Genomic DNA, 16,587 nt, shown 5'->3' on the forward strand with positions numbered 1-16,587 from the left:
CAGGTGCCTTGGTGGAAGAGTGGGGTAACATCTCACAGCAAGAACTGGCAAATCTGGTGCAGTCCATGAGGAGATGCACTGCAGCACTTAATGCAGCTGGTGGCCACACCAGATACTGACTGTTATTTTTGATTTTGACCCCCCCTTTGTTCAGGGACACATTATTCAATTTATGTTAATCACATGTATGTGGAACTTGTTCAGTTTATGTCTCAATTGTTGAATCTTGCTATGTTCATACAAATATTTACACGTTACGCTTGCTAAAAATAAACGCAGTTGACAGTGAGAGGAAGTTTCATATTTTGCTGAGTTTATCTGGGAAACTAGGCCTGGTATTCATAGCTGACTTCGAAAAGGCCTTTGATAAATAATAACTGGAGCTTATATACAGAGTTGAAGTCGGAATATTACATACACCTTAGCTAAATACATTTAAACTCAGTTTTTCACAATTCCTGACATTTAATCCTAGTAAAAATTCCCTGTCTTAGGTCAGTTAGGATCACCACTTTATTTTAAGGATGTGAAATGTCAGAATAATAGTAGAGAGAATTATTTATTTCAGCTTTTATTTCTTTCATCACATTCCCAGTGGGTCAGAAGTTTACATACACTGAATTAGTATTTGGTAGCATTGCCTTTAAATTGTTTAATTTGAGTCAAACGTTTCGGGAAACCTTCCACAAGCTTCCCACAATAAGTTGGGTGAAATTTGAACCATTCATCCTTACAGAGCTGGTGTAACTGAATCAGGTTTGTAGGCCTCCTTGCTCGCACACGCATTTTCAGTTCTGCCCACACATTTTCTACAGGATTGAGGTCAGGGCTTTGTGATGGCCACTCCAATACCTTGACTTTGTTGTCCTTAAGCCATTTTGCCACAACTTTGGAAGTATGCTTGGGGTCATTGTCCATTTGGATGACCCGTTTAGTTTACGACCAAGCTTTAACTTCCTGACTGATGTCTTGAGATGTTGCTTCAATATAATCACATAATTTTCCTCCCCCATGATGCCATCTATTTTGTGAAGTGCACCAGGCCCTCCTGCAGCAAAGCACCCCCACAACATGATGTTGCCACACCCGTGCTTCACGGTTGGGATGTTGTTCTTCGGCTTGCAAGCCTCCCTCTTTTTCCTCCAAAAATAACGATGGTCATTATGGCCAAACAGTTCTATTTTTGTTTCATCAGACCAGAGGACATTTCTCCAGAAAGTACGATCTTTGTCCCCATGTGCACTTGCAAACCATAATCTTGCTTTTTTAAAGTCTTGCGGTTTTGGAGCAGTGGCTTCTTCCTTGCTGAGCGGCCTTTCAGGTTATGTCGATATAGGACTCATTTTACTGTGGATATATATACTTTTGTACCTGTTTCCTCCAGCATCTTCACAAGGTCCTTTGCTGTTGTTCTGGGATTGATTTGCACTTTTCGCACACCAAAGTACGTTCATCTCTAGGAGACAGAATGCATCTCCTTCCTGAGCGGTATGACAGCTGCTTGTTCCTATGGTGTTTATACTTGCGTACTATTGTTTGCACAGATGAACGTGGTACCGTCAGGTGTTTGGAAATTGCTCCCAAGGATGAATCAGACTTGTGGAGGTCTGTAATTCTTTTTCTTTTGATTTTCCCATGATATCAAGCATAGAGGCATTGAGTTTGAAGGTAGGCCTCCACAGGTACACCTCCAATTGACTCAAATTATGTCAATTAGCCTATCAGAAGCTTCTAAAGCCATGTCATCATTTTCAGGAATTTTCCAATCTGTTTAAATGCACAGTCAACTTAGTGTATGCAAACTTCTGACCCACTGAAATTGTGATGCACAAGGTCTTCTACTCCGCCAATTAATCCACTCGTTTCTAGTAATCACTCTTCCTTCCAGGCTTTTTCTTCTCTTGACTTTGTATTGTAATTGGCAACTTTCATAAATTAGGTGCATTACCGCCACTGACCTTGTTCGCCTTTCAGTCACCCATGTGGGTATAACCAATGAGGAGATGGCATGTGGGTACCTGCTTCTATAAACCAATGAGGAGATGGGAGAGGCAGGACTTGCAGCGCGATCTGTGTCACAAATAGAACTGACTTCCCTGCCACCAGTTACGCACCCCTTACACACTACATTTATTGATCTCGCATTATTTCTGTATTTTCCAGAGGTACGTGTAGTCGGGCTGTCTTCCTTCAGGAATCTGTGGAGAAAATTGCTGCCCCACATCTCAAGCACTAAGCCCAGGACAGACCTGTGCTGGCAGTGCCAGAGGAACAACTATCAGGTCTTCAGATCTGCCAATCTGCCAGAAGCTGTTAAACCAGCCAAGCTGAAGAAGCAAGAGCAGCGTCTCCTGCTTGTTCAGAGTGAGCAGTCTGTCTACCAGAAGATGGTTGCTGACTGCAAGACCACTTGTCAAGACCTGCAGTTGTCTCTGGGGTCCCCTACTGAACCAGCATGTAAAGACATCAGGATGCATTACAGCTTTGATTTTGCTCAACAAGTAAGCAACATTTCCTCCTTTATACTGATTAAGGACATAGATGGATAGACATACATTCAACCAAAAAATCTATATATAATTGGGATGCAGGCAAATACCTTAAACTGAGCTGTGTAAAGACAGATTGACAGGGGTGAGACAATTAATTGTAATTTATCTTAATGTTCTTTTGTTGTTTGCTGGTGCACTATGCAGCCAGGTCCCATTTACATTTTAACTCCTCGCAAGTGTGGCTTGTTTGGTGTCTGCTATGAAGGAATACCACAACAAGTCAACTACTTGATTGATGAAGGCATGTCATCCAGCAAAGGCAGCAACGCAATCATCAACTACATGCACTGAATTGTGATAACTGCAGTGGCCAAAACAAGAACAAATTTGTGCTCTGATATTGTGGCTGATGGACCATGCACAAGCTCCACCACAGTCTGGACCTTCACTTCCTGATCAAAGGCTGGTGTGGCCTCATCAAGCAGCCTCATCAAGCAGCGTTTCAGAAAGACCAGAGTGAACACTTTGTCTGAGATTGCTGGTGTTGTGAAGGACAGCACTGTGACAGGGGTCAACATCCCACAGCTGATTGGACTGGAGGATGGTACAGTTCTGGTGGAAAGCTATGGCTGGCAACACCTACTCCGTACTTCAGACAGATCAAGTAGTACCAGCACTTCGGGTGAATATAATTTTCATTGCAATGTACGAGGTTATTCTTATCTAAACTTGGGAGGTGAATTGATGTTGTGCAAGGTTGTAATGTCTTCAAATTTTTGTTTGTTATTTCCTGTTTTACAGCTTCAAAGCTCTGGAGCCTGGAGTTGTTGTCGCCAAGAAGCGTTCAGACTAGAGGTCGACCGATTAATCGGAATGGCCAATTAATTAGGGCTGATTTCAAGTTTTCATTTCAATCGGTAATCGGCATTTTTGGACACCGATCATGGCCGATTACATTGCACTCCACGAGGAGACTGCGTGGCAGGCTGACTACCTGTTATGCGAGTGCAGCAAGGAGCCAATGTAAGGTGCTAGCTAGCATTAAACATATCTTATAAAAAACAATCAATCTTAACATAATCACTAGTTAACTACACATGGTTGATGATATTACTAGTTTATCTAGCTTGTCCTGCGTTGCATATAATCAATGCGGTGCCAGTTAATTTATCATTGAATCATAGCCTACTTTGCCAAACGGGTAATTTAACAAGCGAAAAAAGCACTGTCGTTGCACCAATGTGTACCTAACCATAAACATCAATGCCTTTCTTAAAATCAATACACAGAAGTATATATTTTTTAAACCTGCATATTTAGTTAGTTAAAAGAAATCCAGGTTAGCAGGCAATATTAAACTAGGAAAATTGTCACTTCTCTTACGTTTATTGCACGCAGAGTCAGGGTATATGCAACAGTTTGGGCCGCCTGGCTCGTTGCGAACCAATTTGCCAGAATTGTACGTAATTATGACATAACATTGAAGGTTGTGCAATGTAAAATTAATATTTAGACTTATGGATGCCACCTGTTAGATAAAATACGGAACGGTTCCGTATTACACTGTTTTCGAAATGATAGTTTCCGGATTTGACCACATTAAATGACCTAAGGCTCGTATTTCTGTGTGCTATTATGTTATAATTAAGTCTATGATTTGATATTTGATAGAGCAGTCTGACTGAGCAGTGGTAGGCAGCAGCAGGCTCGTAAGCATTCATTCAAACAGCACTTTCGTGCGTTTGCCAGCAGCTCTTCGCTGTGCTTCAAGCATTGAGCTGTTTATGACTTCAAGCCTATCAGCTCCCGCGATTAGGCTGGTGTAACCGATGTGAAATGGCTAGCTAGTTAGCGGAGTGCCCGCTAATAGAGTTTCAATCGGTGACGTCACTCGCTCTGAGACCTTGAAGTAGTTGTTCGCCTTGCTCTGCAAGGGCCACGGCTTTTGTGGAGCGATGGGTAACGATGCTTCGAGGGTGGCTGTTGTCGATGTGTTCCTGGTTCGAGCCCAGGTAGGGGCGAGGAGAGGGACGGAAGCTATACTGTTACACTGGCAATACTAAAGTGCCTATAAGAACATCCAATAGTCAAAGGTATATGAAATACAAATGGTATAGAGAGAAATAGTTCTATAATTCCTATTATAACTACAACCTAAAACTTCTTACCTGGGAATATTGAAGACTCATGTTAAAAGGAACTTCCAGTTTTCATATGTTCTCATGTTCTGAGCAAGGAACTTAAACGTTAGCTTTTTTCATGGCACATATTGCACTTTTACTTTCTTCTCCAACACTTTGTTTTCGCATTATTTAAACCAAATTGAATATGTTTCATTGTTAATTTGAGGCTAAATGGATTTTATTGATGTATCATATTAAAATAAAAGTGTTCATTCGGTATTGTTGTAATTGTCATTACTACAAATAAATAAATACATCAAAAAAATTGTCCGATTAATCGGTATCGGCCTTTTTGGTCCTCCAATAATCGGTATCGGTATCAGCGTTGAAAAATCATAATCGATCAACCTCTAGTTCAGACTCAGTCAGGACCAGGTTTCAGCTGCTGCGCCACGCTGACATCCTTCCTCCAATAGATGGTCTGCCTGTACAAGCACCACCTGGACTGAACACAGCTAGACAAACGTATCATTTTGAGAAGATCAGGGAGTTTTGCGACGAAGAGGCTTTGTACATCAAATGGCCTGCACCAAAGTTAAGGGCAGGACAGAAACAGTCTCTCCGAATATAGATTCCTTTATTCACGCGTGGTTCGGACGGACCAGTCATCAGCGCTATCTGCAGTGCCTCTATTCAAATGACCCTCTCCTAACACACACGCCATACGTTGTTGCTACTATTTATTATTTATCCTGCTGCTCAGCCACTTTACCCCTGATTGTATGCATATAACTACCTCTTCTATCACAATTGTTATTGATATTGTTTATGTACATACTGTATATTATTTTACTTATATTGACACTATCTATTTCTGATATTGCTACTATGCAAGTAACCATTGGCTGTACCATTTACACCTTCTGTAGAGACCCATCCACATAGCAAGACTAAGCAAAATAATTATATATAAAATGAATCTTGATGTGTGTGATCGTAACATGATTTTGTGACATACCGCAACAATATCATGTGACCGTATCAAGTGTCCACCACATAAATATAGGGCGCATGCATCTGTTTATGTACTGTACACGTGCACCTCACTCAGGTTTTAACTCAGGTTGCATGACCTTAGCTTATGTATGAAATACTATGTGATAAGTGCGTGTGTAACAGTATACAAAGTATGCTAATGTACTGGTGTGAAGGCATTTGGGCAGTGGTGTAAAGTATTTGGGGGGGGAATCTGTACATTACTTTACTATTTATATTTTTGGCAACTTTTACTTCACTACATTCCGAATGAAAATAATGTATTTTTGACTCCATACATTTTCCCTGACACCCAAAAGTACTCGTTACATTTTGACAGGAAAATTGCCCAATTCACTCACTTATCAAGAGAACATCCCTGGTCATCCCTACTGAATTTGATCTGGCAGAGTGTGCCCCTGGCTATCCGTCAATAAAAAAAGGTTTAATATAAGGAATTTGAAATGATTTAAACTTTTGAGACTGAGGTACATTTTAGTCATTCCTTGTACTTTTGATATGTATTTTTAAAACCAAATACTTTTATACTTTTACTGAAGTAGTATTTAATGGGTGACTTTTACTTCAGTCATTTTCTATTAAGGTACCTTTACATTTACTCAAGTACTTTTTCCACCACTGGATGTGGCTGGGGGTTATAGCATTTCTTTCACATAACCCATCAATTTAAACAAATGTGTCTGGGTAAGCGTCATCTATTTATAAAATATTTTTATCTGGACACTTTCTGTTTACCTGGAATTTTTCCATATTGTAGGCTACCACCACTTTTAGGCTTAATCTTTACTACACTACTCACTGTTTAGCACAGTGAGTAGTGTAGTAATGACGGCCATATTATCTACGAAGAGAATTCTCTTCGATTATAATCACAGCCGTGTATATCCCCCCCAAGCAGACACCTCGACAGCCCTGAAAGAACTTCATTGAACTCTATGTAAACTGGAAACCACATATCCTGAGGCTGCATTTATTGTAGCTGGGGATTTTAACAAGGCTAATCTGAAAACAAAGCTCCCTAAATTTTATCAGCATATCGAATGCACGACCCGGGCCGGAAAAATCCTGGATCATTGTTACTCTAACTTCCGCGACACATACAAAGCCCTCCCTCGCCCTCCTTTTGGCAAATCTGACCCCGACTCCATTTTGTTGCTCCCAGCCTATAGACAGAAACTAAAACAGGAAACGCCCATGCTCAGGTCTGTTCAACGCTGGTCCGACCAATCTGATTCCACGCTTCAAGATTGCATTGATCACGTGGACTGGGATATGTTCCGGATAGCGTCGAACAACAACATTGATGTATACGCTGATTTGGTGAGCGAGTTTATTAGCAAGTGCATCGGTGATGTTGTACCCACGGCGAATATTAAAACCTTCCCCGACCAGAAAACGTGGATTGATGGCAGCATTCGCGCAAAACTGAATGCGTGAACCGCTGCTTTTAATCAGGGCAAGGCGACCGGAAACATGACCAAATACAAACAGTGTAGCTATTCCCTCCGCAAGGCAGTAAAACAAGCTAAGCATCAGTATAGAGACATAGTAGAGTTGCAATTCAATGGCTCAGATATGAGAGGCATGTGGCAGGGTCTACAGTCAATCACGGACTACAAAAAGAAAACCAACCCTGTCGCGGAGCACGATGTCTTGCTCCCTGACAAACTAAACAACTTCTTTGCTCGCTTTGAGGACAATACAGGGACACCGACACGGCCCACTACCAAAACCTGCGGGCTCTCCTTCACCACAGCCAACGTGAGTAAAACATTTAAACGTGTTAACCCTCGCAAGGCTTCCGGCCCAGACGGCATCCCTAGCCGTGTCCTCAGAGCATGCGCAAATCAGCTGGCTGGTGTGTTTACGGACATATTCAATCAATCCCTATCCCAGTCTGCTGTTCCCACATGCTTCAAGAGGGCCACCATTGTTCCTGTTCCCAAGAAAGCTAAGGTAACTGAGCTAAACGACTATCGCCCCGTAGCACTCACTTCCATCATCATGAAGAGCTTTGAGAGACTAGTCAAGGATCATATCACCTCCACCCTACCTGACACCTTAGACCCACTCCAATTTGCTTACCGCCCCAATAGGTCCACAGACGACACAATCGCAATCACACTGCACACTGCCCTAACCCATCTGGACAAGAGGAATACCTATGTAAGAATGCTGTTCAACGACTACAGCTCAGCATTTAACACCATAGTACCCTCCAAACTCATCATTAAGCTCAAGACCCTGGGTCTCGACCCCGCCCTGTGCAACTGGGTCCTGGACTTTCTGACGGGACCCCCCCAGGTGGTGAGGGTAGGAAACAACATCTCCACCCCGCTGATCCTCAACACTGGGGCCCCACAAGGGTGCGTTCTCAGCCCTCTCCTGTACTCCCTGTTCACCATTGACTGCGTTGTCATGCATGCCTCCAACTCAATCATCAAGTTTGCAGACGACTTCACTGTGTCATTACTAGATATGTTAATTGATTTACTTATTTTTAACTGTTAGTTTGTTTTGCTAAAATATCACTTGTTGTGTCAGGTTAACAACTTAGCTAACGTTAGCTAGCTAGCACTATATTGACAGGTGTGATTCTGTGGGAAAACTGACTGAGACATCTAGATAACATTAGCTAACAACAACATAGCAAACGTTAATTTGACCAAATAATTCTGTAACATTAAAATTAATTTACTCAACCACGAAGAGACTGAGAAATCTAGTTAACTAATTAACGTTAGTAACTAACTAAGTATGGTTGTTCTATTCTTTTCTACATGGTCCCAGGGGTAGGGCCTACCTGCTTTTAACTTGTGCCGTCCTGTGTGATGCTCCAGCAGCATGGCTCGTCACAGCTGCTTCGCCCATGGCGTGAACCTTTATTGATTTGCCATATGGATGTCCCATGGATCTTTAACAAGCCAGTTTTTTGGTGAGCCACGAGTCCAGGAATTTACATTTTCCAGGCATAGCTTTAGGTTCGCTTAACGTTAGCTTTCTCGCTTGCTTGCTGCTGTTTAGCCTGCATCATTCGACTTCAATCACTCATGCACGCACGTGACCGTTGCAATTTCTCGAGGCAGGTGGCGTTAAAAAAAATCTAAAGAACTTCAATTTCAATTCTTGCACAAAATATATAAATTAAAGCACTTTCAATGACCCATGTCTATTTATGTCTATTTTCAAAAACTTTCAAAGCCTTGATTTTGTTTTTGCAAATTCACAAACTTTCAAGGATTCCAAAGACCCGTGGGAACCCTGTGGAGAGCTCTCCTTTGTGTACACCCATTCAGCATTGTTCATACCCTCTTAAGCCAGACCCACCCATCTCTTTAAGGATTCACATGTGAGGTCATCAAATCAAATTTTATTGGTCACATACACATGGTAGCAGATGTTAATGTGAGTATAGCGAAATGCTTGTTCTTCTAGTTCCGACCATGCAGTAATATCTAACAAGTAATCTAACAATTTCACAACAACAAAGGAATGAATAAGAATATGTAAATATAAATACTAACTTTGTCCGTGATGTGTACGCCGAGGAACTTAAAACTTTCCACCTTCCCCACTACTGTCCCGTCGATGTGGATAGGGGGGTGCTCCCTCTGCTGTTTCCTGAAGTCCACGATCATCTCCTTTGTTTTGTTGATGTTGCGTGTGAGGTTATTTTCCTGACACCACACTCCAAGGGCCCTCACCTCCTCCCTGTAGGCCGTCTTGTCGTTGTTGGTAATCAAGCCTACCACTGATATTTGAAAATAAAATAAACCTTAACGTTACGTTAGCCAACTTGCGGCAAGCAGAGCTGGGCAGTGAACATTTAAAATAAATGACAGTTTGCTAACGTTAGCTGAAAGTTTACATTTAGTTAAAGGACGTTCACTAGAGTTGTTAGTGACAACGTTTAATGACTAATGCTAGCCAACGTTAGCCAGCTAGCTAGTCATTCATCAGACTTGGACACTTATTTTCTTACAGCTCTATTGAACTATGTGGAAAAGTCATCGTCATCTACATCACCACCTAGACAATCTTCTACAACTGCTACCACATTCACCACCTCCTCAAGATAGTCCATCATTACTGGCGTACCCAAAGAGGACACATTGCGGGCTGAGACATTGTGGTGTCTGAATATTATGGGTGAGTGGCATGGTTTATAAACTGTCACCTGTAACATGAAATTATTTTTAGGAACATGTTATGTTTGTTTTCATATTCTCTCTCTGTGACACACACACACGTTCTCACACAGGCTAGAAACAGAAATAAGGGTTTGATTTTAATCTTCTTCTTTTTTTTTACTCGTGGGTGTGCTGTTCTCATCGATGTTCCCAGACAGTGCAATAGCCAAGACCTTTGCATGCTGGGCAACAATTCCAGCTATGTGTGCACACGTGGCATGGCTCCTAATTTCAAGCATTTGTTGTCTAAAAAACTGTCTGCTGGGGAGGAGGACTATCTACTTCTCTTTGATGAGAGCCTTAACAGAAAATCACTTTATGGAACATGCGTCTGCGTTGGACCTTAAAGTGGTCTATGAGAAGAGCACCGAAGATCTACCAACGAAAATCATGGTTTATTCCATGGATGGACCAAATGTAAATTGGTAATTTTACTCAAAGGTTGAGAAGTCCCTCCTAGATTTTTATGTACACCTTATAAACATTGGCAGGTGCGGTCTCCATATTGTACATGGAGCATTTCAGAAGGGAGTGGAAGAAACAGTGGAAAGTCGATAGTGTACTGCATGCTATGTACCAACTTCTGAAGGATACTCCAGCCCGTTGGGAGGACTACTTTAACATCATTGGATCATCAGATCCCCAATGCCACTTAAGTTTTGCAAGACACGATGGGTTGAAAATGCGCTGGTGCTTGAAAGACCTTTAGAGTTTTAACCCCATATGGCAACATATGTGAAGGCTGTAGAGAAGAGATGTCTAAATACAGGCACAAAGTCCTTTGAGGTGATTCAGGAGGCTGTTAAGGACCCTCTCAAGACAGCAAAACTGAATTTCATCTTGTCAGCGAGCAAAGAAGTGACACCATTCCTCACACGCTACCAGACCAATAAGCCCATGGTGCCTTTTCTCTCTACAGACTTGTTCAAGCAGCTTAAGAGCTTGATGAGCAGATTCATTAAGCCAGACCTCATGAAAGAAGCGAAGACCCCTTAAAACTTCTTGATGTCGAGGTGAGCCAGTCATCCAATCACATCGACTCCTCACAGGTCGACTTGTGCTTTGTTACTCAAAGAATTGTGAGAGACTTGTCCGCAGGGATGAAAATTGGACAGAAAACATTGATGGACTTCAAAATCGCTTGCAAGAAGTGTATGCTCAAAACTGTTAACAAACTTATTGAGATCTCCATTGAAGTACTCTCTGGTCTCGCATCTTTCTTTCTTGGATCCAAGGGAAATGGCAGGCACAAATGGAAAGATGCTGTGTACAGAAACATTGAAGAAGGCCCTGACCTACCTTGTAAATAGACATTGGGTGAAGGAAGAAGTTTGTGATGACATCATTCATCAATACTCACATTTTATTGATGATATTGTCCAGGCCCAACACTCAGACTTTGCAAACTTTGATCCTGTCCAAGACAGCGTGGACACATTTTTACATATCAAAGGACAAAGAGCTCAGAAATCTATGGAGACTTTGCTGCCAACTCCTCTTACTGTCACACGGGCAAGCCTTAGTAGAGCGCGGATTCTCCATCAATCGGCAGATTGAAGTGGAGAACTTGAAGGAAGATTCGTATGTAGCACAGAGATATACAGTTGACCACATAAGAGCTGTGGGTGGCATACATGTGTGCATTGACAGACCGCTGCTGATGTCAGTAGCAGTTGCAAGGCAGAGGTATGTGACACATCAAGAAGAACAGAGACAGAGAAGAATGGATGAGCAAAAAAACAGAGAAAATACCTTATAGATGAAATAGATGAACTGAAAGGGGAGAAAAGACGACTGACAGATGACATAAATGCTCTCTAGACCCCAGCAGACAAATTCACACTCAAAGCAGCGAGCACAGGCAACCTCACTCTTATTGCCAAGTCCAATAGCCTGAGAAAGGGTGCCAAAGATAAAAGAGCACAAATAGCTGAAATAGCAACACTACTCAACAAAAAAGTGAATGACCTGAAAAGCAAATGAAGGGGCATAGCAGCAAAAAGCAAGGGTTGGGCACTGTTTTAACAGTTTGAGAAAGGGCAAAACACTACTCAATGAGTAAGTGATAAAAAAAAGAAAAAGCAAATGAACCAAAAAGGCCAACAACCCCAGAACACAATGGTTGGGGAAGTGTTTTATTTATTTTGATCCAATTCATTTTCATCTAATCTTTTATTGTTGCAAAACATGTTATTTATGGTCATGTGTTTTTGTTTATTTATCTATTCATTCGGTCATGGTCATGAAAAAAAGGTCATGTTTTTGCTCTGTGCCATGTTTTGTGTTGTTAAGCTGGTGCTAATGAAATAAATGAGAAATTACTTAGCTCTTCAACTCGTAAATAAGTCTCTGTCTCTGTCGCTCAACTTACACAATATATTGTTTTGCTGTGCTGTGTTAGAGAAGGCAAGAGACCACGTAGTCTGCCATCACTGTAACACAGCACAATTGAGAAGTGTTCACACATTCAAGCCTCTCTCTTTTTAATTGTTGTCTGTGAGCTTCTGTAAAGCCTGCTAGTTGTCATTATAAAAATGATCAGTGTTTACAGTAATTAACCTTGATCCGTATCTCAAACTATGCCATTTGGGTCCTTGAATTTGAGGGAATTGGGCCTGGAAAGTCCTTGAAAAGTCCTTGAGTTTGATGTTTAAGAAGGTGTGGGAACCCTGTCTCCAGTCCAAAACATTCAAAGGCCCTTATCTCAAAAGGGAGTTTACAAGTTTATCAACTTTCAAAGCAGAATTACTTTCCCATTGTTCCTCAACAATGCAGTGTATGATATATAATTTTGTAGCTCTGAGTTTCTACTTTAACTTGGGGTCTGTGGTAGATGTGACGTTAACGTTAGCTAGCTAGCTAAAAAAATAGCTAAAATCCCAATCCATAGTGTAACGTTACTAGCAATACAAACCGATTGTCATTGCTAGCAAGCCAGCCTTTGAACTTCAGCTGGCAAGCTAACAGCAAGCTTTAACTAGCAATTCAAACCGATTGCCATAGCTAGCTAAAGTTAAGAAAATAGGTTCAATGTTAGCTTGTTAACATTAGGCTATAACTAGCAATGCGAAATGGCATTCTGAGAAAACATCACTAACATTACACACACTTCATACATTTAAGTTAATGTTAGCTAGCAAGCCAGCCATTGAATTCCAGCTGGCTAGCTAACCGCAAGCTTAAACTTGCAATGAAAACAACTTTCTGACAAAATTAAAAACTTATAATATCTGAAACTGTAGCTAGATTCTTTCCCGAATACATGGATGAAAGCCTCACGGCAGACTGCAACCCCTTTTATTACATTTTCAGAGTCAGAGTCAGAATGGCATGAACGTCCTCCAGAAAGTAATCCATCACAACTTTTTACACTGACCATTGTCGATTATGCCTGATAAATTCAGGGCAGCAATGTTATTGAGAGCAGTAGCAACATATTTTCAGCTCTCCATGGCTAATGTTATATCTTTCGAAAAAACTTCAGGAGAAAGGATTATCTACTCATAACGAGCAGCTCATTTTTATAGACACAAGCTGCTACACCGCAGACCAATCCAAACTCATCTCTCGGCATGTCCAGCCCACTCATTATCTCAGCCAATCATGGCTAGCGGGATGGTTGCTGTCTTTTTCTGTGGCTAAACCAACTAGGTTCGTAATTTAACAATTTTATTCATATTTACAGATGGCATACAAGTTTGTTATTAAGGCACATGAAAGTTCACATGTTCGAGAAGGCATTTCTGTCCAAAAAATGTATTACGTTCAAACGGCTCTCCTGTGAAGTTGTAACTTGCGACATACGCCAAGTTTCCTGAATCGGGTCACATATATGGGTATGTGTATGTATATATATATATAAATATATATTTTTACCCCCAAAATATATGGGGGATTGGAAATGATGCAGACAATTACATTGATGGAAGCTACAATCTATCCGCTATATTAAAGCTGATCCACCTTGTAAAAAAAAATAAAAATACTTGTGTAGTGAGAGCGGCTTTATCTCAATGCTACCTCATACCTGCCAAATTTCTGTCTGCTTGAACGGAAATTTCTCAGATACACATGAAAACATGAATTGACCCAGGGAACCGATAGAACATCACTCAGCGATGCACACAAACAATATAACATTCAAAATGGGTGAATATTTACCTTAATAGGCACTTAATATAGTATTTTTTTTTTACCTGTTGAGATGGGAAGACATGTTTTTTATTAAGTTGAACATTTGCTCTTTATGACAGAATGTTAAAATTAATTTAAATAAATTGTTACGGTAATGGTTAAGGTTTGGGATACGGTTAAAACCCCAAAATGCAAAATGAGTGTCTAGCCAATTTGTAAGTCGCTCTGGATAAGAGCGTCTGCTAAATGACGTAAATGTAAATGTAGCCCTGGGATTGAAAACTCGACCCTCGGAGCTGGAGCTCATCCGCCATCCCCGTTTGCAACACCCTACTTTATTGTAATAGCTCTCACCGTTGCCCCAGTGACCGGTTTTCAGTGGTGTAAAGTACTTAAGTAAAAATACTTTATAGTACTACTTAAGTAGTTTTTTGGGGTATCTGTACTTTACTTTAGTATTTATTTATTGACAACTTTTATTTTTCCTCCACTACATTCCTAAAGAAAATAATGACATTTTTACTCCATACATTTTCCCTGACACCCAAAAGTGCTTGTTACATTTTGAATGCTTAGCAGGACAGGAAAATTGTTGGGAGATGAATTCAAAACCGGCAGTGGTGGAAAAAGTACCCAATTATCATACTTGAGTAAAAGTAAAGATACCATAATAGAAAATGAAACAAAAGTGAAAAGTCACCCAGTAAAATACTACTTGAGTAAAAGTCTAAAAGTATTTGGTTTTAAATATACTTAAGTATCAAAAGTAAATGTAATTGCTAAAATATATACAATATTTCAAAACCAATGTGTTAATTGGGGATATTCTCCCTTTAGAAAAAATTAAATGAAACACCATTTTCAGTAAGACAAAACATTAAAAAAAATCAATATTTTTCAGTATAAACAATTTCATACTTAATAATGTGGTTTAACACTTGGTTTAACATTGACAACAATGTCATTTTTTTAAACTATCTAAAACATAACACTTGGGAATATAGGTACAATGATATTTTTTTTGATTCTCTGCAAAATAGATTTGCTGAATTGTTTTCTTAAATCTGAACGATTATTCAGCTGAATTAACAAAGATTAAGATATGTACAGTATATTTGGGACTATGTTATGTGGACTAAATAACACCTTAGCATGGGAACGCTATGCATCAACAGCTTCATCACACCCCTCTCTTTGTGATACATTTCCATATAAATATATACATTTTTCTTTTAAATACAGTGGCTTGTGAAAGTATTCACCCCCTTGGAATTTTTCCTATTTTGTTGTCGTACAACCTGGAATTACAATAGATTTTTGGGGGGGTTTGGATCATTTGATTTACACAACATGCCTACCACTTTGAAGATGCAAAATATGTTTTATTGTGAAACAAGAAATAAGACCAAAAAAAAACGGAAAACTTGAGTGTGCATAACTATTCACCCCCCAAAGTCAATACTTTGTAGAGCCACTTTTTGCAGCAATTACAGCTGCAAGTCTCTTGTGGTATGTCTCTATAAGAATGGCACATCCAGCCACTGGGAGTTTTGCCAATTCTTCAAGGCAAAACTGCTCCAGCTCCTTGAAGTTGGATGGGTTCTGCTGGTGTACCACAATCTTTAAGTCATACCACAGATTCTCAATTGGATTGAGGTCTGGGCTTTGACTAGGCCATTCCAAGACATTTAAATGTTTCCCCTTAAACCACTTGAGTGTTGATTTAGCAGTATGCTTAGGGTCATTTTCCTGCTGGAAGGTGAACCTCCATCCCAGTCTCAAATCTCTGGAAGACTGAAACAGGTTTCCCTCAAGAATTTCCCTGTATTTAGCGCCATCCATCATTCCTTCAATTCTGACCAGTTTCCAAGTCCCTGCCGATGAAAAACATCCCCACAGCATGATGCTGCCACCATCATGCTTCACTGTAGGGATGTTATTCTCGGGGTGATAAGAGGTGTTGGGTTTGCGCCATACATAGCGTTTCCCTTAATGGCCAAAAAGCAACATTTTAGTCTCATCTGACCAGAGTACTGTCTTCCATATGTTTGGGGAGTCTTCCACATGCCTTTTGGCGAACACCAAATGTGTTTGCTTATTTATTTTTTTAAGCAATGGCTTTTTTCTGGCCACTCTTCCATAAAGCCCAGCTCTGTGGAGTGTGCAGCTTAAAGTGGTCCTATGGACAGATACTCCAATCTCCACTGTGGAGCTTTGCAGCTCCTTCAGGGTTATCTTTGGTCTCTTTGTTGCCTCTGTAATTAATGCCCTACTTGCCTGGTCCATGAGTTTTGGTGGGCGGCCCTCTCTTGGCAGGTTTGTTGTGGTGCCATATTCTTTATATTTTTTATAATGGATTAAATGGTGCTCCGTGGGATGTTCAAAGTTTCAGATCTTTTTTTATAACCCAACCCTGATCTGTACTTCTCCACAACTTTGTCCCTGACCTGTTTGGAGAGCTCCTTGGTCTTCATGGTGCCGCTTGCTTAGTGGTGTTGCAGACTCTGGGGCCTTTCAGAACAGGTGTGTATATATACTGAGATCATGTGACAGATCATGTGACACTTAGATTGCACACAGGTGGACTTTATT

The sequence above is a fragment of the Salmo trutta genome, chromosome 24 (assembly GCF_901001165.1).
Source record: "Salmo trutta chromosome 24, fSalTru1.1, whole genome shotgun sequence".
In the NCBI taxonomy this organism is placed as follows: domain Eukaryota; kingdom Metazoa; phylum Chordata; class Actinopteri; order Salmoniformes; family Salmonidae; genus Salmo; species Salmo trutta.